Below are 21,485 nucleotides of genomic sequence, written 5' to 3'. Positions count from 1 at the left end.
ATAGTAATTAAGTGAAAATACAAGTGAAGTCCTTAAAGCAGTGTCTAGCACAGACAGAGCACTTGGAACACGTTAGATATTACTTATTGTCACCTATGTTGGCAACTGTGCTAGCTATAGAGGCCCAAAGATTACTAGAACGCAGTATCTTTTCTCAAAGAACTCCAAAATGTTGGAAAGAAAGACATGCAGACAAAGTTATATCCATTTAGACAGGATTATCTCTGCCTTCCAGGAGTTTATTACAGAGGCATTCTAATAAATGTAATAACCCAGGGGAATTTAAATTCAGCTCCCATAAAGACTCCTAAACTCGAGTGAGGAGCTAATTTTAAAGTTAAAAAATTATATGGATGATGACAGAATCGTGGTTGGACCTTTAGTATCAATGGAATGATCAAATCTTCAGTAATTAAACATTATTACAGTTAAAAGCACATTATTAGAGTGCTTTTAATTTGTAGTGATGAAAGCAGTGTCTACATTGAAAAGATACAGGATGCAGAATGTAAGATCACACCTTCTCAGTACAGAAATTACACTTAATGAGCATGTGGAGCTGCTGGCCTCTCGCCATCCTTTTGTAGCCCGTGGGCTGGGAACTAGGCATCTAGATGGCTTATTTTTTTTTTTTTTCTGACTGGTTGTTTTTAATTTTTATCAGTTATATAGAGATATAGTTCTAAAAGTTATGACTTAAAAGCAGTAGTCTTCCACTCTACCAGTCTCTGCCCATGATTCCCATTCCCAACTCTCTTTTAGCTGTTTCTTCTAGTACCTACCTACACATGTCTCAATAGCTTGTTTCTGCATTTTCTCACCAGTGGAAACTGTCAGTTGACTTTATAGGTGACTAGGATTTAGCTCAGCTATTATGCACAAGCTCTCCATGCTGTCTGACCTCCCCAGTTTTCCAGTACATCCATGATGTGCTCTGTTAGAGAGTGATAAGCGCCAGAAGGAGGAAACAAGGCAGGGAGGAGGGGAGCAGCGGCTCTGGGTAGGGCTCATCGCTTCACTTCCCCACAGCTCCTTCCCGCTCCTGCTGGATGCCAACGCTCTCTTGGCTTTCCTCTGACTCCTACCGTTTGCTTTTCCTCAGCCTCTTTGGTTGGATACTCAACTCCCTGACCACCAAACATCCGAGTGCCCCAGGACTAAGCCCTCAGAGAGTTTCCATCTACACACTCTCTTGATGATCTCATCTAATCTCATAGCTTTAAATGTCTCAGTATGTCAGAGGTTCCCACATTCACCTGCAGCTTGGGTCTCTTCCCTGAACTCCAGACTGGCATACCCAGCTGTCTACCTCATGTCTACCTGATGTCTGTCTATCTGGTGACCTCGATTGGATGGTTAACCATCACTTCAGACATACATGTAAAACTGAACTCCTGACCCCGCACCCACTCCTCCCACGACTCCTCTCCTTCACGCCTCCCTGTCTTTCCATCAGCAAGTCCTGTCAGCTCTCTCCAGAACATACCAGAATCCGACAGCTTCCCGCCACCTTCACCCACTATCACCTAGGTCCCAGCCACCACCATCTCTTGTCTGGACTATGACCTTTCTCAGCACTGTAACCACGGTGAGGCTTTGAAAACCGAGGATGGCGTGCCTCAGGTGCCTCCAGCATCTTCATCTCTCCCTCACAGTAAAACAAAGTTCTCTGCAGTGGTTTACAGGGCCTCTCACAGTCTGTCTTCTTTCTTTTTTTCGGTTTCCTCCCCAGCTTCACGCCCTGTAACTCCCCTTTACTGACACTTCTCCAGCTACGCCGGCCTCCCTGCCGAGCGCACAGGGCTCGGGGCCTGAGCACTGGCCGTTCCTTCCAGGCTCAGTGTTTTGCCCCCGATACCCACCCGGCTTGCTGCTGTGATCTTTGCTCACCTGTTGCCCTCTCAGTGAGCCTCCCTACTCACCTTCTTCCAGAGCGTAACCCCCTTACACGGTTCTGTTTCCTTGCTTTGTTTTCTCCATAGCATTTACCACCGTGTGCTGGTAGTTGATAGTTTAATTCTTAAGTGTTTATTTTCTGAACTTCCCGCTGGAATCAGGTTTCCATGAAAACACATTTCTGACTGTTTTGCTCACTGCTGCATTTCCTGTGCCTGGCATATAATAGACAGTAAATATTTGTTGAAAGAACTTCTATTGTTTCTAAGTTACTAAGAATTAATATGGACAGACATTAAAGGATCTATAAAACCCAAAAGTGTAGGAGTAAGAACCAGACCCAGATAGCACACCTAGGATGGAAGTCTTTGGGAGACCCAAAACTTGAATGGGAGACCCAAAACTGTGGGAAATCTATGGGAAGCCAAAACCTTCAGTGGCACTGGGTAAGAAGACACTGTCGTCATCCCTAAAGTAAACAGCGATTATGTTACCTCTCCTGTGACTTAATGTTTCTAAGCTCAGTGGACACATGAAGCTCTTTGGAGCACAGAAGTAACAAAAAGAAGATAACCTAAATTTAAAAACCCTTTAACCTTCAGTTTCTTTGTGTGGAAACGAGGGCAGTGATTCTTAGGCCTCACAGGATATGCTTCATTGCCGAAGGACAACATGAAAATAGTTTCTGTAAATAATAAAGGCAGTCTGCTACTGTCATCACTGTCTTAACCCCTGCCAGCTACTGTTATTATCCAAATGTCTGGACTAGGGATTGCTTTTTATTAGTAGGTTAAATTGGTTGATTTGGGGATCTAACATAGATATAACAGTTTTTAAATGTTGTTAAAACAGGACTTTAAAAGATCCACATGTACTGTCATAATCAGTTATAAAAGCAAAGGTATTTTTAACCCAAGAAGACACACAATTTAAGAATAAAAGACAATCTGCTCCATGCTTCTATGTGACTGGATCTATTTTGTTCATTAGTTTATTTTGTTCTTTAGATTCCACATATAAGTGAGATCTTGTGATACTTGTCTTTCTCTGCCTGGCTTATTTCACTTAGCATAATATTCTCCAGGTCCACCCAGTGACATAAAAGCATGGAACAGAGTGATGAGTCTCAGAGGGAAGGCGGGGGTGGGTGAATGGGGGCGGGGAGAGATTAGCCAAAGAATTTATATGCTTATATGCATAACCCATGGACTCAGACAATAGTGTGGGGAAGGCCTGGGGCGGGGGCTGGGGCGGGGGAGAAGGGGTCAATGGGGGAAAAGGGGGACATCCGTAATTCTTTCAACAATAAAGATAAATTTTTTTACAAAAAGAATAAAAGACAGTTTTTCAAATTGAATAAATGTAGCTTTACAAAATACTAAAGTGACCCACATCACTCAGTTTGCCTTGGACCAATAACCGTTTCCTCATGTGGCTTCAAGGCAGAGACCACCTATGTAAACTGAGGCCGTTCTTTGGGACAAGTTTACCCAGGTCTCCCTCTCTGGTCCCAGATACCAGCCCAGAGCACAGCAGAGAAGGGGCGGACACACACCCTCCTTGCCCTTCTTGCTTCCCTGTCCTACATTGGTTAGGGAAATAAACACTTTTAGGAAAATCCTGGTTTTCTTAACGACCCCTGTTTTTACCCTTCTTCCCTCCTGTCTCCAGGAGTTGAGTTATATATCGGATTCACACCTGCCTTATAAATCCCCACATTTCCATTACAATTAAATTCAATTACACATAATTTCTTAAAACCTCAAAGTTCATTGGCTTAAACAAGATAGGAGTTTCTTACCCACATAAATACCCGGGACCAGTTGAGTGGCCTGTGCGGGACCCAGCTCCTCTCTTGCCTCTCTGCCATTCTTAGTTCATAGCCTCCTGTCCCAAAAGGGTTGTTCAAACTCCAGTCATGACAGCCACACCCAGATAATAGGAAGGAGGGAGGGAGAGGAGTAGGCTGCTTAGAGGAACTATGTTGAATGGACAGAATTTTGTTAAAGCTAAAATTCAGGGCTCTGGTTCTAGGGAAGGAGGGAATATCAAATATTGAGAGGGGGCGGCTGTTTGCAGTGTTAAGCATGGTGAATTTTACGCGTTTGTTAGCAAGATATACTTTACCACCCACCATATTTTAGGAGAGTGGCTACTCTTCTATGCTAAAAAGTTCCATAGGTCATCAGAATATTTTTTTTAAAAAACTATCAACTTCTCATCATTCACACACACAAAAATACTGATTTATTTATACAATTATATGTTTGCAAGCCTACTGCATGCCAGGCACTGTTCTAGGCCAGTGGGTGCGGGTGAGAGAGTGACAAGGTTCCTGCTTTCACCATGCTCACGGTTCCCCAGGGAGTCCAGCCACACAGGCAAAGTGAACTAGTGATGGGGAGTTCACTCGAGTGCAGGAGGGGAAGGGGAGGGAGGAAGGGGAGGTCTCCGAGGAGGTTAGTGATGCCATGAAGGCAGCTGTGAGAGCACTCAGCAGAGGAACGGTCTGTGCAAAGGCTGAGGTGGGGCACCCCAAAGAAGCCCAGAGTGGGTGCCATGCAGTGGGAGGGGAAGTCAGGGACCCCGGCAGGGAGCCTGGATGACTGCGAGCCATGCTGCTGCTCCCTCCGGAGGCTCCGTTTCATCCCAGGGCCTGCCTCCCTCTGCACCGCCCGGCATGGGCTGCTCAGCTTCATTCCCCAGGGGATCTGATCCTAAAGGGAATTTCCCAGTGGAGTGCAGCTGGGCGCCCTCGGCTGGTTTCTCATGGAAACTGGAGAAAATCAGTGCACTAGCTTCTCTTGACTGGTTCATCGCTCTCCAGCGTGGAAAACGCAGTTCACATCAGCACCCAAAAGATGTGTAAATAAAGTATTTTATTGAGTGTGAAATGCAGGAACAAGTGCTACTACACGTTCATGGAAAACCCTATTTAAGCAAATTGTCAGCTTTGGGAATTCCATTTATTTTTTCACGCATTTCTATGATGCTTTTAACTGATAGGGAGGGGAAAAGATTTCATTTTTGGAATATGTAGTGAAAAAATGGAATGTGTTTCATCAATTTATACCTTAATTTTAAAAAATTGAACATGTTTTTAATAGATTTTAATTTTGTAATATAGAAATGGAGATTTTTAATTGAATTTATTGGGGTTACATTGGTTAATAAAATTATATAGGTTTTAGATACACAATTTTATAATACATTATCTGTATTTGTATTGTGTGTTCATCACCCCAAGTCAAGTCTCCTTTCATCACCATTTACCCCCTCCGTACCCTCTTCTACCTCCTCCCACCCAAATGGAGATTTTTAATGGTAATTTAAATTAGTCTCAGCATGAATTATTAGGCTGTCTAATTTTATACTTATATTATCTTCCCAAGTATATTGATGAGGAAATACTAACGAGGGTGGAAGGATTTTGTTTTTACTTAGAATTAATAATTATATGACCTCTTGCTTTTACAGAATTAGATTTAATTTATTTTGATAGAATCACAGGTTTGGGATACGGTTTATTCCAAAATAGGCCTTCATTTGGAGATGCCACATTCTTAAATGGGATCAGATTATCCATCTGATTTAGATAAAATTGCTGTTATCAGTTCTCCCCACTGGATGTCACTTTTTCCCACATATTCCATATTTCACAACCATAAAACATGAGTGTGAATTACAAAGTAATGCAATAAAAAATGGCTTATTAGATGTTGAAATCAAACAATTATTTTTACTCATTCATTTACTCAGTAACATATTGAGTACCTACCTTGTGCCAGGCTCTGTTTTAGGCACTGGGGCCAAAACAGTCAATAAAATCAAAGCCTCAGTTCCCATGGTACTTATACTTCTGTGTGTGTGTGTGTGTGTGTGTGTGTGTGTGTTTCTGTGTGCGTGTGTTTAGACATATGATTAGAATATAATAAGCTGAATATAAAAATTAGAATATAATAGGCAGTGATAACTGTGAAAAGGAATATAAAACAGGGAAAGAGTACAGGGAATGACAGTGGGCAGGGATGTTGCTCTATAGATAGGCGTCTGGAGCAGCGACATTTGAAGATGCAAGGGAGTGAGCTGTGCAGCCACCAGAGAGAAGAGAGTTCCTTGGTGGAACAGCACATTCCTAGTCCCTAAAGTGAGAAGCTCTTAGCACATGAGGATTAGCAAGGAGCGTGTGAGGGGTGAGAGGGTGTGTAGGAGGGGTTGCAAGGTTTGAATCACAAAGGCCTTTGAAGAAGACTGGAAGCCACTGGGAGACTCTGAGCTGGTTTTAAAAGGCTGGTTCTGGGTCTAGGGGTGCAAGATTGGAAGCAGGGAGACCATGTAGAAGACGATTGTGGTAGTCCAGGGAGAGGTGATGGCAGCCAGCTTTAGGGTGTGGGGTGGAGGTGGTGAGTGGCGGTTCGATCTGCATGTGTTCACATGGAAAGGCAGTAGGGCTTGCTAATGGATTGGATATATGGGGTATGAGAGAAAGGAGTCAGAAATGGCTCTCTGCTACCTAAAAGGTGTGCTTGACAAGTTCACTGAGTATAAAAGGATGTAATATGTTACTGATTTTATACATATCAAATGTCAGTTAGTATTTGAGGACTTGTGAGCCTTTAAAGAAATTTGAGGAGCAACACAACACTCATGCCTGAGAAAAGGAAATGTGTTTTGGCTTGCGTGTGTGCATGCGTGTGTGTGTGTGTGTGTGTGTGTGTGTGTGTTAAAATTGCATTTGGATCAGGGACTTTTCCTGAAATTTTCCTTTGATTTAGACTAAGATTTAATAATCCATGATATTTTTTATTATAATTAGGGATACGCTTAAACAGTATATTTTGTGCATGTCTTTAAGAAGGCATTTAAAGATTTCCTGATAGGTGCAGTAATTAGTGCCCTAACACAACACCAGATGGCACTAGAAAACAAGTCATGTTTGACACTGTAAGTTGTTCTCCACAGAAATCTCATTTGTAATGCAATTTAAAGACAAGGCTGAGCCCGGCCGGGCGTGGCTCAGCGGTTGAGAGTCGACCTGGGATCCAGGCAATCGGGGTTCGATTCCCATCAGGGCACATGCCCCGGTTGTGGGCTCGATCAATGACTCTCTCATCATTGATGTTTCTATCTCTCTCTCTCCCTCTCCTTTCCTCTCTCTGAAATCAATAAAGATATATTAAAAAAGAAAAGAAAAGGCTGAGGCGGCTATATTATAGCCAGTAAATCAGCTTGGTTCAACTAGTACCTCATATGAATACTTCTGAGTTTTCTGTGATCATGAGGAAGATATATGGAACCAACAAGAGCAATAATCAAGCCTAATGAAAAAGTATTTTCATTTAAAAAAATTTTTCCTGTGAAGTTTTTCCTGGGAAGTGTGGAACATAGTCCTTCTCTTAATCTTATTGAGATAAATAAGTGAAGACACCTCTCATCAGCTTTAATTATTAGTCTCTGAGGATCATTTCCATTAATGCACATGAGTTCAGTTGAGTCATCACTGCCTTGAACCAGATTATTTGTGGTCAGTATATGTACTCCTTCTGTCTTTTATCTGCCCATTGGATGTGCCTTGGTTCATTCTTTTAGGTAGTCCCTAAAAACACTATATATTCCTCATTATTAGCACTAATAGCCCACTTAGATGTAGCACAGGCTGGCAGTTCTGTTCAGTCCACACACTACACCTTGGTAATTTTCCCACATTGCAGAAGAGCAATGTAGCAGTAGCTCACTTAAACCAACTCTAGGAAAAGCTCTGAGAAAACCATCTCCCTCCCACCCTTGCAGCTGTGAAAGGAGGTTATGAGATAACTGCTGTTAAAGATTTATTATAGTTATTACATTCAACAGCTACAGTAGTTTTTGTGGTTCCTAAAATATACCAGCAGTTATTGTCTGATTACTTCTACAGATAAGTTAATTAGAGGAGATTTCTGACTCTTATACAAGTCTGATTTAGAGAGAAGTTTAATTACAGCAATTTTAGTGATTTAAATAACCTCAGCATATATTACTAGTCTCAGCAAGTATAGTGGAAGTTTTTAGCTCTGTTGAAACACACGTTTTCTTTTTCTGTTTTCCATTTTATGATCTTAGCCATACAAGAAGTAACTCAGGACACCTGTGTGCACAGAGTGACTATCCCGTCAAACACACCACAGGACAATAACAGCAAAGTCTTTGCTGTCATTAAAATCGCATTCGAATGCTTCCCATTGAGCACTCAACATTTTACAAAGCTAATTCCTCTGATCGTGACAACAGGAGCAGGAAAGTAAAATAGGCTTCTTCTGGGGAAAAAAGCGATGTTAGTGTGTTTTAAAATTGTCATTAGGATCTAAATTTTTTTTTTAATTGATGGGAAATATGGCCCTGTCTTCTACTCAGAATAATCCACTTTTCTGTGTATTAACGCATTATTCATATACTGAGGCAAATTAAAGATTAACATATTAGCCATATATGCCCAAGCTCGCTCAAAATTAAGCTTTCCAAAAAAAAAAGTGCCTTAAAAAGACAGTGCTATTGTAGTTAAGTATATTCATTTATTTAAGCAAACTTCAGATTGGAGAGGACATTACTTTGAAAAATGCATTACGGAAATTACTTCGGTTTGATTATAGAGCCCTTCCCTGCAGCATTTGTCATTCTTCTGATATAATGGTAGATTGTTGTGGCATTTGCAGAGGTAATTCTTGCCATATGTTTATGTTTTTCACTTAAAAATCAAGTGTGTGTTGACAATAGAAAGTATTAGTAATAGTGAAAATAAATGAAATCCATTCTCACTTTGGGTGATTATCTTACGTTCTTCCCAGGAACCAGGTGGACCAGTTACCCCGACAGGAAGGCCTGTCAGTTATGCACTATTCCTTTCTAGAATGCTCTCTGCTCCCTCCTCACCCACACAGACCTCACAGTGCTGAGCCTGGTCATCAGTGGCACAGGGCAGGGTGGGAGCGGTTGGAGCCTGAGGTGACACAGACACTCAAGGATGGGACAGGAAATTGGGCACAAGCAGCAGGTGGGGACTGGGAGGCCAGACACCAGGCAACAGGCAACGGGGAGAAGCCACTACCACAGGGTTCAGGAACAGCCCCCTAGTGCAGCTGGGAGCAGGAGGATGTTTGGGGACAGATTATTTCCACATAGAGGAGTGGCTTCACCTTCCTCCAGAGGCATTGGCAGACCCCAGAGCCCCATCGCTGGCTCTGTCCCCAAGACGACCCTTAGGAGCTGGTCCAGATGACGGCATCAGGCACCAGGTCCGTGCAGTGGTATCAGCAACACTCATGGTGTGTCAGCTGCCTTAACGCTCTTGTTTAACTTTCCACGTTCCTTCTTGCCTGCCGTCTAGGACGTGAAGCTACTCTGTGGTTAATTAACTGCTGTTGAAACCCGTGATGCACCCAAACGCAGCCAGATTCCAGTTAGGCGCCGGGGTACGATACTGCATTTCTCAACCCCGCCTGCAAATAGAACCGCTTGTGGGATATTCTGGAATGTGGGCTGGGCCCACCCCCACCGATTCTGATTTCACAGCTCAGGGGCACAGCAACTCCAAGGTGCAGGCGTGGGTGAGACTTGCTGGGCCAGATGTGCCGCTCACCTGGTCAGTCTGGTCTGTGTACCAGGATCATCTTAACTAAACATTTTTCACTGGGTCCGCCTAGTTCAGATACTATTCCTTAATGATATTTGAATCCCACTTGAAGGGACTGTTTAATTTAGTAAACTATAAAGACAGCAAGAGGATTATTTGAGAAGAGCTGAGGCTATACTATGGAAAGTACCCTTGAAAGTTAATTAAACAGCTCTCTTAAAGTCAAGTATATGAGCCACAGGTAGTAAGCCGGCCGAGGATCTGAGGACCACTGACCGCCTCCTCAGTGCAGTGGGTTGATGCTGAGCTGGGCTGGGGTGGTGTCTGGGTCTGAATCTGGCTGTGGACCCTTTCTTCTTTCATGGCTCATGTCTATCTCACCTGCAGACTCTTCTGTGACCTCACACAGGTTCATTCCTTTGCTAAACCTCACAAATTTCAATCAGGGCCGAGAATAATGGTAACGAATTCTCAGTTGCCGTCTACACATGCTCAGACTTCAGGTATTAAAGAACATGACTTTTGTCAATGATATTTTAATAGGTCTAGTTTTTGCTGTTACATTAGACGTTATTGCACTGATGTCAGCAAATGTTGGAAGCAAGATGAGTCTCTTCCAGCCCTGCGCATATCCTGCTGAGGAGGACTGGCTGCCTCTCTGCCATTGACTAGGAGAAACCATTTTCCGACTGACCCATATTCCGGCCCTATTCCCCCAGCTACCCAGAAACTGCCTTCTTTGGGACTTTTTTGCCCCCCTGCTTAACTGTTAGAAACAATTAATTTACCCCTTGTCATATGTGTTTCAAAATGTCTGGATATCTAGGACATAGCATTTATTGAAGATATATTCCTGTATGGGATGAAGCTGGGGAAAATATACACCTAATAAAAGCAAATGGACCCCACTTTATTGGCCACTGTTTGCCTCCCAGTGGGGCCTGGCTGTGCCTTCCACACAAAAGGAGCTCAGCATTTAATCATTTAATGGGTCATTGCTGTAGACCAGTCTTGGGTTGCCAGGGAGAACTTTGTAAAAACTCTTATCATTAAAGTAATAAGAAAGCATCACTGAGGTGGTTAAAGACATCTATGTCATACATCCTGGAAATTACTCATTACTAGAGGTCTCACTTAAAGCCAGTACACAGTCACTTACATTGCAAATTCTATTTCAAGTCATAAGTACATTTGTCCACTTAGCTGTGGTAGAGTCAGAAAATACTGAATTTCGCCTTTGGGTTAATTTTTAAGAAGTCAGCACATGTAGGTGAAGGGAGTAAGAGAAGGAATTGTATATATTCTAGTACATTTCTTATACGGGTGATTCATTTGTGTTGGGTGAAGATATAGCCTCTTTCACCAGGTCCTAGGACTTCAGCCACCCCTTGTTTTCTGACTCTTCTTGGAGAATGGACCTGGGACCTGAGGAAAGGGATGGCAGCATGGAGGAGAGGGAACTCATGGCTGGGGGAGAAAGCAGCTGAAGTTTTCGTGGAGGGATGACATTAGAGCTGGTCCTCAGGTAGTGAGCAAGGGTGGTATCTGTGGAACTCTCTCTGCTCCACCTACCTGTCAATTCAGATACTTTATTTTTAATGACAGGGATGATGGGTTGGTAGGGAAAACTCCAAGGTCAGTACTCCTAAGATATCATGGGATGCCCTCTAACACAGCTTAAATTGATTAGTGTCTTGTCTTGAAACTCTTGACACTACCACTTTTGGGGGGAATTGTTATAATCTGTTGTTTTCTAATATCCACTGAATTTCACACTTTCTCCCCTTTGGTTCTTCAGTACCATTGATGGTATCTTCTATTTGTTCCTTTCCTGCTTCGTGTAGTAGATTTAATTAGAGCCCACTTCTGGGACTATATATATGTATATATGTAATTTATGTGGAGCCTTCATGGCCAGTTAGCTACCAACTTTACTCAAGTTGTGCCAATACACTTTCAACCTGACATAAAGGTGGATGAAACTTGTTTATACAGCATGATGCCTTTCATTGATATCTTTTACATAAAAGTTAAGATTTGATAAAGGTGCGTTTCAGGTAAAAACTTTGATTTTCATGCTCCATTGAAATATGGCTCCTTTGTCCCAAGGATCACTGACTTCTCTGTGCATTTATACCACCCTATTAGTGATGTCATTAGTAATGTCATTCAGAAAGTCATAGGGTGGAAGTAGCATTAATTGCAAATTATAGCTTCGCCATAAAACCAATGAACTTGGGTGAGCTTTTTATTCCTGTGCCTTGTCACTTTGATTCATACCGCATCTTGCTTCTTAACTGCGGCCGCGAACCCCAGAGCGTGGCTCGGCAGTGTATTTCCCATGGCACTTGCAGTCAGGAGAGTGGAGCAGGGATGTGATGTGTGCCATTAATTACTACCTCTGTGCGTGGTGAGGGAGGAGGCCAGAGGCAGATTGTCTTCTACCCCCTGAGAAGCTTGAAAACAGCTCCACAATTCCTGGAGTATGTCTTTGTGATTATAAAACACGAGTGGGGAGACTTGTTAGGAAGAAAAAAATGAGGAATATTTTTAAATTGCTTTTTAGGAGAATGGTAAGTATCAGGCATACTTAGTGCATTGGCACTCGCTCTTGGTCAGTCATCTGGGACCAAGTTTTTGGTTTGATCTGTTTTGTTTTTAGATGAAAGTACGTGGCTGAGTGTACTGTTTGGAGGTTGAGGCCGTAATCACATTACAGGAAATTTGGAGACATGAGTACTGTGCAGTCTGCATCTGCCTTTAAAGTAGCCTCCCATCTATTTGTCTTTCTGTTCATGAACATTTTTCTCATAGGCTTTTGAATCCCTCTTACTGATCACTTGATCAAAACTTGAAAATTGTTGTGTATAGTGAACGGGGTCCTATTATCATCTCTCTACCAAAACTTATTTGCCATTTGATCTTGAGCTTTTTTTCTTCTTTTTTTTTAATGTCTTTATTGATTTCAGAGAGAGGAAAGGAGAGAGAGAGAGAGACAGAGGCAGAGATAGAAACATCAATGATCAGTCATTGACCGGCTGCCTCTTGCACGCACCCTACTGGGGATCGAGCCCACAACCCGGGCATGTGCCCTGACTGGGAATCGAACCATGATCTCCTGGATCATAGGTCAATGCTCAACCGCTGAGCCATGCTGGCCGGGCTGATGTTGAGCTTCTTATTTGTTACTTGATCTTGAATAAGTCTCTTAGCCTCTTGGTGCTTTACTTCTTTCATGTATAAAATACGAAGATGGAGTTTTTGTATAAGTCTGGTGACCATTTCTCTTTGTCACTGGTGTCATACTATAGAGATAAGAGCAACTATAATCATTACTTTTCCTCCTGTGATTATTTTATATAAAAATATATGCAAACCCCAAATCCAGATGCTGTTTATTTGCGTATGTTTCTAAAGAAGCTCTTGATGAATTTGATGAACTCAGTCCTCATGACCGTCCAATATATTTAATGTCTTAAGTGCAAAAGGAGAATACTGATTCTTCAGGGATTGCCCCTAGAAAGTGTCTGTATGTGGGAAATGAACATCTATAAGCCAAATGAGACATGAGGGTACTAGAGAGCTATTTAAGCAATCCTGGTAGTGGCATCTCATTAAAGAGTAAGTTACACTTTCTTTCTACCTTGGGTGTTAAAGCTTTAACACTGGGTTTGAAAACAGCAAACCAAAAAAAGCTAAATGCTTAAGGGATTTATTTATTACAAAACTCAATAGTGCCATTAGTTTCCACAGATGCTTTAAATTGCTGGGGTAAAATTATGTGTTCAGCAAGGCAGCAAGCTCCTGCTGCCTCCCGTGAGCCTGATTGACTGTGCTGTTCAGTATCTCATTGTTTAATTAAACTTGTCCGAAGATAGGATCAGCTGAAGTGTTTACTGTATAAATAGTTTTCATTCCCAGCGTGCAAGTTTAAAACCCTGGTAAGAAGAGTTTGCCATCTGTTAAAAACCAAAACGTGTGCTATTGCATAAAAATAAGCCACACATTATTCATGGAAAGAATCACAACGCACATCGCATCTTCTGGGCTGACAATAATCTGTGCTGTTTCAGAATGTCACCACCTTCTAAGTGACCGTACGGTCAGTAAGTAGTGCTTTGTTAAAAGACATGATAGCCTGTAAACATAATGAATTAACATATATATTTTTTAATTCAAGTGAGAATAAGTTTATTTGAATGTAAGTTTTACTGATAAGAAATTACAATATTTTTGATATTTTCAAATTTATTTCTAGGACCCTTATGTTCAAATCTTACCGCCCCCCCCAAAAAAAAAAAATTCTGTCATTTCATTCAGCCAGGAGTGTGATTCTGTCCCTGCATTGCCCTTCCCGCAGCCTGTGGCAGCCTCTCCTCTGACTCTTGCAGTCGCTTCCCGCTGCTCCACGTATGCACACTCAGGACAAGGGAAACTTCCCAAAACATAGGTTATGTGTAGCCACTCATTAAAACCACCAGCTATAGGACACTGTCTGTGGGACAAAGTCTAGATTCCTCAGAATATTGTTCAAGAAACTCCCTAATAGGGCTCCAAGCCACCTCTGTAGCCTTGACCCTCCCCATTCCTGACCCAGACCCCAGTGGAATTCCTCCTGACTTTTCACACATCCCTGAAAATCTTCTTTCATGTTTCCACCTCATACTTTCCTTTTTTTGGAAGATTTTTGTGTGTGCCCCTACTTCATTCCATATTAGATCTGTGCTTCAAGACTCAGCTCAAAATTAAGGATTCCTCCTTAATTTTTACTTTATCGTTCCAATTAGAAGTAATACCTTGCTTCTTGTGTTCCCACAGTATTTTATAATTCTTGTTTTGCCTGTTAATTTTCAAGCTTCTATTCTAATCATTAATCTTCCCCCCTCCCCAACACACACATACACTTTCTAATGTCTAACTTATTTGAGGACAGAGATTTCTCTCAGTCCCTCTGAGCTGCTATAACCATGAACTGGGTGTCTGTTTCTCACAGTTCTGGAGGCTGGGGAGCCCAAGGTCAAAATGCCAGCAGAACTGGTGTGTGGTCCATGGATGGTGCCACCTCACTGTCCTCACGTGGTAGAAAGGACCAGGAAGCTCTATGGAATCTCTTTTATAAAAGCAGGAATTCTCTTCAGGAGACCTCTGCCCCCCTGACCTAATCACCTCTGACTATAATCACCTTGGGAGTTACGATTTCATCATATGAATTTTGAGGGAACACAGACATTCAGTCTATAGGAGGATTATATTCTAGTCATCTTGGTATCCCCTACACTAAGCAGCATAATACCTTGTGAGGCACCCAGTAGGTGTTTGTCAGTGGTTTGAAAAATGATATACACGTTCCTCTAGAGATTGGATAAGCAAATTAATGCAGTTGAGATAAACAGATCAGAGCAGATTTTCAGATTCTAGATTGGATTTTCTTTTCTGTAGAATGATCGGACATTAGTTTCAGATGTTCTAAAATATTTTTTGCACTCGTCAATATTTCTTATTGGACAATTAATATCTCACAAGATTCTGTGGAAAGTTCTGCCTCATTTGTTTGAGACAAAACCAATTGCAATCTTTGGACCCTATTTGGATCCCATTTCAGAAAAACTCTAAAAATATAAATTCATAAGACACTTAAGGAAGTGTAACCACTGACTATCCAGGAAAGTATCCAATTATGATATTCAGAAAGTATTGTTAATTTATGTTTTTATTATAACAGCTTTATTGAAATGCAGTTAATATATGATCAGCTTCACCTAAAACCTGCAGTTTGATAAGTTTTGGCATATGTAGAGACATGAAACCCTCACCACAATCAAGATGATCACCGTATCAGTGACACTGAAAGTTTCCTTGTGCCCCTCTGTGATCTCTACTGTCTGCGCATCCTGCACGCCCCTCCTGTCCACTAAGGTCCCTCCCTGCCCATTGGTTTACATTTCTTAGAAGTTGATGTAAATGGAATCAGAGCTTATATGCCCTTTCTTGTCTGGCTTCCTTCACTCAACAATTATTTTGACATTCATTTATGTTGTATGTAATAGTTTATTCCTTTGTATCATTGATTTTCAACCAGTGTGCAGCAAGAATTTTTAAAACATGCAATGCCTGACTATTTAGTCAGGACACTGACCTCTTTTCTCTGAGATGGTCCAATGAAAAATGACAGCAGCCAATACAACAATAGCCATCTAATGCAAATGAGTCAAAATTATATCAATTTTTTTTTTTTGTCCGATCAGCAAAATATATAGGGTGTCCCCCCCAAAAAATGTATGCACACACTTGGAATAATTACAAAGACAGTGTTTATTAAAATGCATGTCATTTTCAAAATTGAGTTATCAGCTGTTAAAGGGTATATACGTTTTGGGGACACCTGTGTGTTACTTGGTATGCCACAGAATTTTAGTAATTAGTTTGTTTGTGCCTGAAGGATGTCATTTAATATATCTTGTAGTGCCAGCCAGTTGGTGATGAATTCTTTAAGCTTTTGTATGTCTGAAAAACCCTTTAGGTCTTTCTTGTTTTGGGAGATACTTTTACTTGGTATAGAATTCTCAGTTGAAATTTTCTCTGTAAAGTACTTAAAAAAATATTGCTCCACTCTCTTCTCCCTTCTGTTTTTTTCTAATAAGAAATCTGCTATGATCCTTATTTTTGTTTTCCCATTTTATAACATGTCTATTCTTCCTGTCTACATTTAGAGTTTTTCTTTTTATTACTGGTTTTGAGAATTTGTTTACTCTCAGGAATCACTACCCTTCATTATCTGATGTACACTATCTTTCAAATCATTGTTTCGTATATGATATGGAAATATTTATAAATGAGATTTTTTTTTTTTAAATGTACCTTTATTGATTTCAGAGAGGAAGGGAGAGGGAGAGAGAGAGAGAAACATCAATGATGAGAGAGTCATTGATCGGCTGCAGCCCACAACCCAGGCATGTGCCCTGACCGGGAATCGAACCCCGATCTCCTGGATCCTAGGTCGATGCTCAACCGCTGAGCCATGCCCGGCCGGGCGAGATTTTGTTTTTAAAGTTTGCTCTCAGCCTTAGTATTTAAAGATAACATTTCCTCTTCTTTATTATCATTTCCGCTACTTCTATTACATAAAGGCAATGGCTTTATTTTTCAATATATAATTATGGGTTTATGAATCTGTTACTGATCCATAGTCACATTTGTCTTCAGTGAAAAGCTGGTGTTTTCTATTTGTTAAAGTATCAGAAATAGTTTATCTGTCACTTTCTTGCTCAAGAAAACTCACCTCTTTTTCATTCCTCAGAGACCCAGATCTTTCCAGTTGGGTTGCTTGTTGAAAGTTTGTGGTCATCTTATCATATCTACCACCACTCCTACAAATTCTGTCATATCAGATTTTCATTTTTACTACACAGAGAGAAACTTTGGGGTTTTTCTCCTTGCAATGATAAAATTATATTTAAAATTTTCCACTTGGGTTTAGTGAAACCTCAGATAATGTATAAAAAAATATGAATCAGATATAACTTCTTTCTTAGAAGACATAATCAGCAAAACCAGCTAATATTAATGCTGATAAACACCAAACATATAGGTTCTTGTCGACATCTGAACACGCAAATAAAAAAATAAGGTAGTATTAAGAACTAAGCTTACAAATACCTAAATTATTCATTCATATAATATATACTACTCTTCTGATATATATGATATATATATATGATATATATGCAGAGCAAAGTTATCCCCCCCTTCATGATTCTTATTTGATGGTGCTTGGGAATGTTTATCTTGTTTTGGGTTTCCCTGGTAATTCTGATGTACAGCCAAGCTAGGAAATTATTGTTTTATTTGACATTACTTGGAAATCAATATTTCATAGAAGCAGATACTTAAAGATGACTTTAAATACCTTTAAACACCATTTAAACAAAATTAACAAAAGTTGGTAGATATTTTTCTAAAATACTTCATATGCATCTCCATCCACCTACTTAAGTTGTATCCTGCACGTAATTTAACTTTTCCTTGGTGATCTTCATCCGAGGACATGTTGAGAGAGAGGGAGAGAGAAACATTGATGTAAGAGATAAACAGCAATCCATTGTCTCCCGTATGCACCCCAACTGGGGATCAAACCCGAAACCTGTTTTGGTGTATGGGACGATGCCCCAACCAACTGAGCCACCTGGCCAGGGCGGTCATGCCCATTTTACTGAACATCAGTTATTGCGCAGGGATGCCCTTCGAGGCTGTTGAAGTCCAGAGCACTGTTTACCTCTGCACCTTTTGGCTCATATTACAATACTGTTTGAGCTGGGTGTGTTTCTGGTGGTTTTTGTCTTTCTTACCTCAGTCTCCTAGCTTTTACTTCTCGCTGCTCATTTTGTATCTGATTCAAGCAACCTTCACTCCCTCTTTCTAATTTGCTACTTGCAATAAGTTAAGGGCTAGCGAACCAGAAGACCAAGACTGTTAGAACTGTATCTAAAATAAAATTTGGGGAAGGTGGCTATTCTTTCATGGAACAGTGCACGTGGAGCTGAAATTCAGTGTTGGAAGCAGCTGTTGGTCAGCCCGTGGACTGAAGCAGTTTTGTTATGTATAGAAAACACATCACTTAGCGTCTCTGAAATTTCTAATATAACATATGGGGTCACATCTGTTAAAGGATTATTACTGTAGAAGGGGAGCGATGTATAATTTACTGAAATTAAGCCCATGGGGACACAGCGGACTACGTTTAATAAACTGGAATACTTGCTGGCTCCTTTGAGTGCTCTCAGCTGAATCCCACATTAGTTCAAGAGAAGGAGCAGATGAAAACAATTGCCCTTTATCTAATGTTTACTGGGTTGTATTAGTTAGTGTCTCTCTGCTGAAAACTATTTTTGCTAACTGTTCAGATTCAGCTTTGAATATTGAACTCCTGCTGGTGTGTAGTTCATATTTATTTCTGAGGAGCGCAGAAGCCCATTATTCCTCAGCTGTAAGAGGCAAAGGGGGGCACCCCATCCTTCCTGCAAGTGTGCAGTCGCGGCCGGCGGGTGAGAGGGTCTCCCCGGAGCTGCCCGGATTTCCCTCGCCTCCCTGTGCTCTGCACCTTCACGGTAGGTAGCAGGAGAGGAAGTAGCCTCAGAAAGGGTTGTTTTTGGATCAAACCCATTAACTCTCCATTCTCACGGTGACAATACAGAGACTCCTGCCAGGAAAACGCCCACGGCTGGCTGTCGATTGGGTGTCTCAGGAGCAAATGACATGATCTTTCTCCATATGATAGTGATTTATTCCAGACCACAGTGTGAAGCATAGCAGTGGGATACTATGCACAATTCCCACTTTTAAATGAGAAAAGAACTGAGGGCTTCTACCCAGGTCCCCTGCCTAGGCCTTGGAGGAGGCCTGGTCGATGAGGCTTGCTGTCCCTGTACCCAGCAGAGAGAATTTCATCAAAAGTCCTAGCACTGGAGTCTTGAAGTCTTGAATGTTTTGCACTATTGTTTCCTTCTTTTTTATCATTTGTCTTAATTTATAGATATCCTCACTGCCAGATAAATTCAGAGGTTTTTTTTTCTTCTAATATTGAAACCTATCATTGATTTTTTAAAGAAAAGCAAAATTACCTTCCAATTTGAATACAGGAAGATTAAAACGTAGTGGGGTCTGTCTTGGGTTAGCTGTTAATTAACATGAGTAACACCGCAATAAAGCGCTGCATGATTATTTCAGCTTCGGGCTGCATCTTGAATGTAGAGTACATTTTTCTTTAATATCTTATTTTGGTCTGACTTTTCCTTCCCTTAAATCATTTTGCTCTTTAGATTATTTTTTCATCAAATTCCCCTTTTGGGTACCGATAACAAAAAGCAGTCTTTCATATTTTATGTGAGAGAACAGACAGTGGAGTTTGGGGAGCAAAGGCAGGGTAGTGTTGCCCCATAGCTGCTTAGTCCTTTGTTGGCTCGGGAAATACTCATTGGCAAGAGGTATAGTGTGGCAAAGTTGTTAGTTGCCCAGAATCTCTGCCAGGGAATTATTTGACCATAAAGCAAATCTGGTATCTTAAAAAAAAATTAATTTCTCAAATACTTGATGATAAGGTGTGTCATTTACATCTCTGTTTAATTAAAGAGCAGAGTTTTAAAGTAAGAGAAAGTAAAGTATTATAGATGGAAGTCATGATTATCTGCCCCTTTGTAGCTGGTGGGTGGAGGTGAGAGATTATCCCCATTGCATGGAAGTGAGATTGAGCAGGTTGCCTGAGACGGGCAGAGCTGAGGCTCACACCCTGGCCTCCAGACTCCATACCCCGTGATCGCCCTGCTAGACCAAGGTGCCTCTGTGCAATGCGTAAACACTGGGTCCTTGAGGCACAAAATGAAGGAAAATTACTGTGATTATTTAACTACCTTTATCCTTTGACACAAGTAGTACAAAGCTCAGCTCCTTCCTTTACGCAACATGATACACTAATACTTCATTCCACTCTGTCGGCCCTCTCAAAGCCCTCGGGGACACCCTGGTTCCTTAACTTCAGAGCCACATGCCAGTGACACTACAAATTGGTCAAAAGCATGGACATGGGCGCGGAGACAACCCCCAGCTCCTACTGTATACAGTTTGTGCAGCCTTCGTAAGCTACACATGTCTAGCAGACTAAGTAATCAAAAAATGTGAGCTGTGGTTATCAGCAAATAACATAAGGCATTAAGCAGTGATTCAGGCATAAAAGCAAGCTTCTCTGTGGTGTTTATGTTCTACTCAAATGAGCTGAACTTCCCAGGCGAAGAACTTACTAGTTAGCTGTGTCTAGTTTTCTGCCATTTGTGTTCTAAATTGCTCAATATATTGAAAAACTAAAATGGAACAAGACATGAAATAAGTATCTGTGTTCTCGCTAAAGTGTTCAGTGGGGGTTGCCTCACACATACCTTGTTTCTATTTTTTTCTTCCTTTTTTTTTTTAATTGTCTTTTATAAAGCAAGCTATTCTCAGTTCATTCTTTATTTTGGTTGCTTATAATTTTCTGATGTTTAGAAACAGCTGACAAGTCTAAATGACAAATTGATTTGGCCCTTCCCCCTTCTGGAATGTCTCAATTCCTTTATGCTTGTGTGTGTTCAGATGTTCACAAACATTCCGTGAAGACTTTGTATTGGATAGATCACGTGCTAAATGCTAGAAACAAATTATGAGCAAGACACAGTTCTTTTCTCACGAAAATAAACAATCCTACCAAGGGGGGGGGGGGGCAAGGACGAGTGCACACTGTATATACAACCCACTTAAACACAGCCCGAGAAGTTTACTCTTTCTAGAAACAAAATGCTTTCTGAACTCTGGGGGGGTTTTTTTTGCATGAAGATGTCTTAGATGACTCGATAGAGGAAATGACATTTAAACTAGAGGTCTCAAAAGTTGAAATACAGAGTATTTGTGAGACAGATGGGTTTTCCTGCCCTTCCCCCCCAAAAAAAATCATGAGAAAAGTCACAGAGGGTCCGAGTTCATGCCATTTTTGAGAAGCTGCACAAAGGAAATGTAAACTGCTTTACAGGTAACCGGAGATGAAAATAGAGACCAGGGGCCAATTCGTGAAAGGCGATAAAGCTGGTTCGAGCAAACGCAACTGGGAAAGAGCCAAGATGTATGTTATTTCCCTTGAATAAATAGAGCATTTCAGGTGGATTTTGAGTTGGTGGGAAAATTTTTCATATTGTCTTTCTCTCTCCACCCCCCTCCCACCGCCTTAAGTTAAGGTCCTTAATTAGCCATGCAAAAGTATGAAAAGCAAAGTGACAGCCCACGGCAGGAGCAGATGCTGTGACCCTGAGCGTGGGCATCAAGAACCCCTGGCATGGGTAGGGGTGGGGGCCACAGCTGCCCACTCTTTGTCTTGCACGTGTTCAGAAGCCCAATTCTTGCTCTGCTACTTACTGTCCTTTCATAGTTGGGGTGTGCACCCTCTCACCAAAACCCACACCCCCTA

The 21,485-nt window shown here is 41.3% G+C and overlaps 1 protein-coding gene across 4 annotated transcripts in view; it reads left to right on the top strand.

The window, feature by feature from the left end:
• The window catches only part of ASPH (aspartate beta-hydroxylase), a 139,369-nt gene that overhangs the window by 74,612 nt on the left and 43,272 nt on the right, over positions 1–21,485 (top strand). The window lies entirely within an intron of this gene.

This window comes from Miniopterus schreibersii (genome assembly GCF_964146895.1).
Source record: "Miniopterus schreibersii genome assembly, chromosome: 17".
Taxonomy (NCBI): Eukaryota; Metazoa; Chordata; class Mammalia; order Chiroptera; family Miniopteridae; genus Miniopterus; species Miniopterus schreibersii.
Note: the sequence above shows the minus strand (reverse complement) of the source record. Positions and strands in the feature narration are given on the sequence as shown.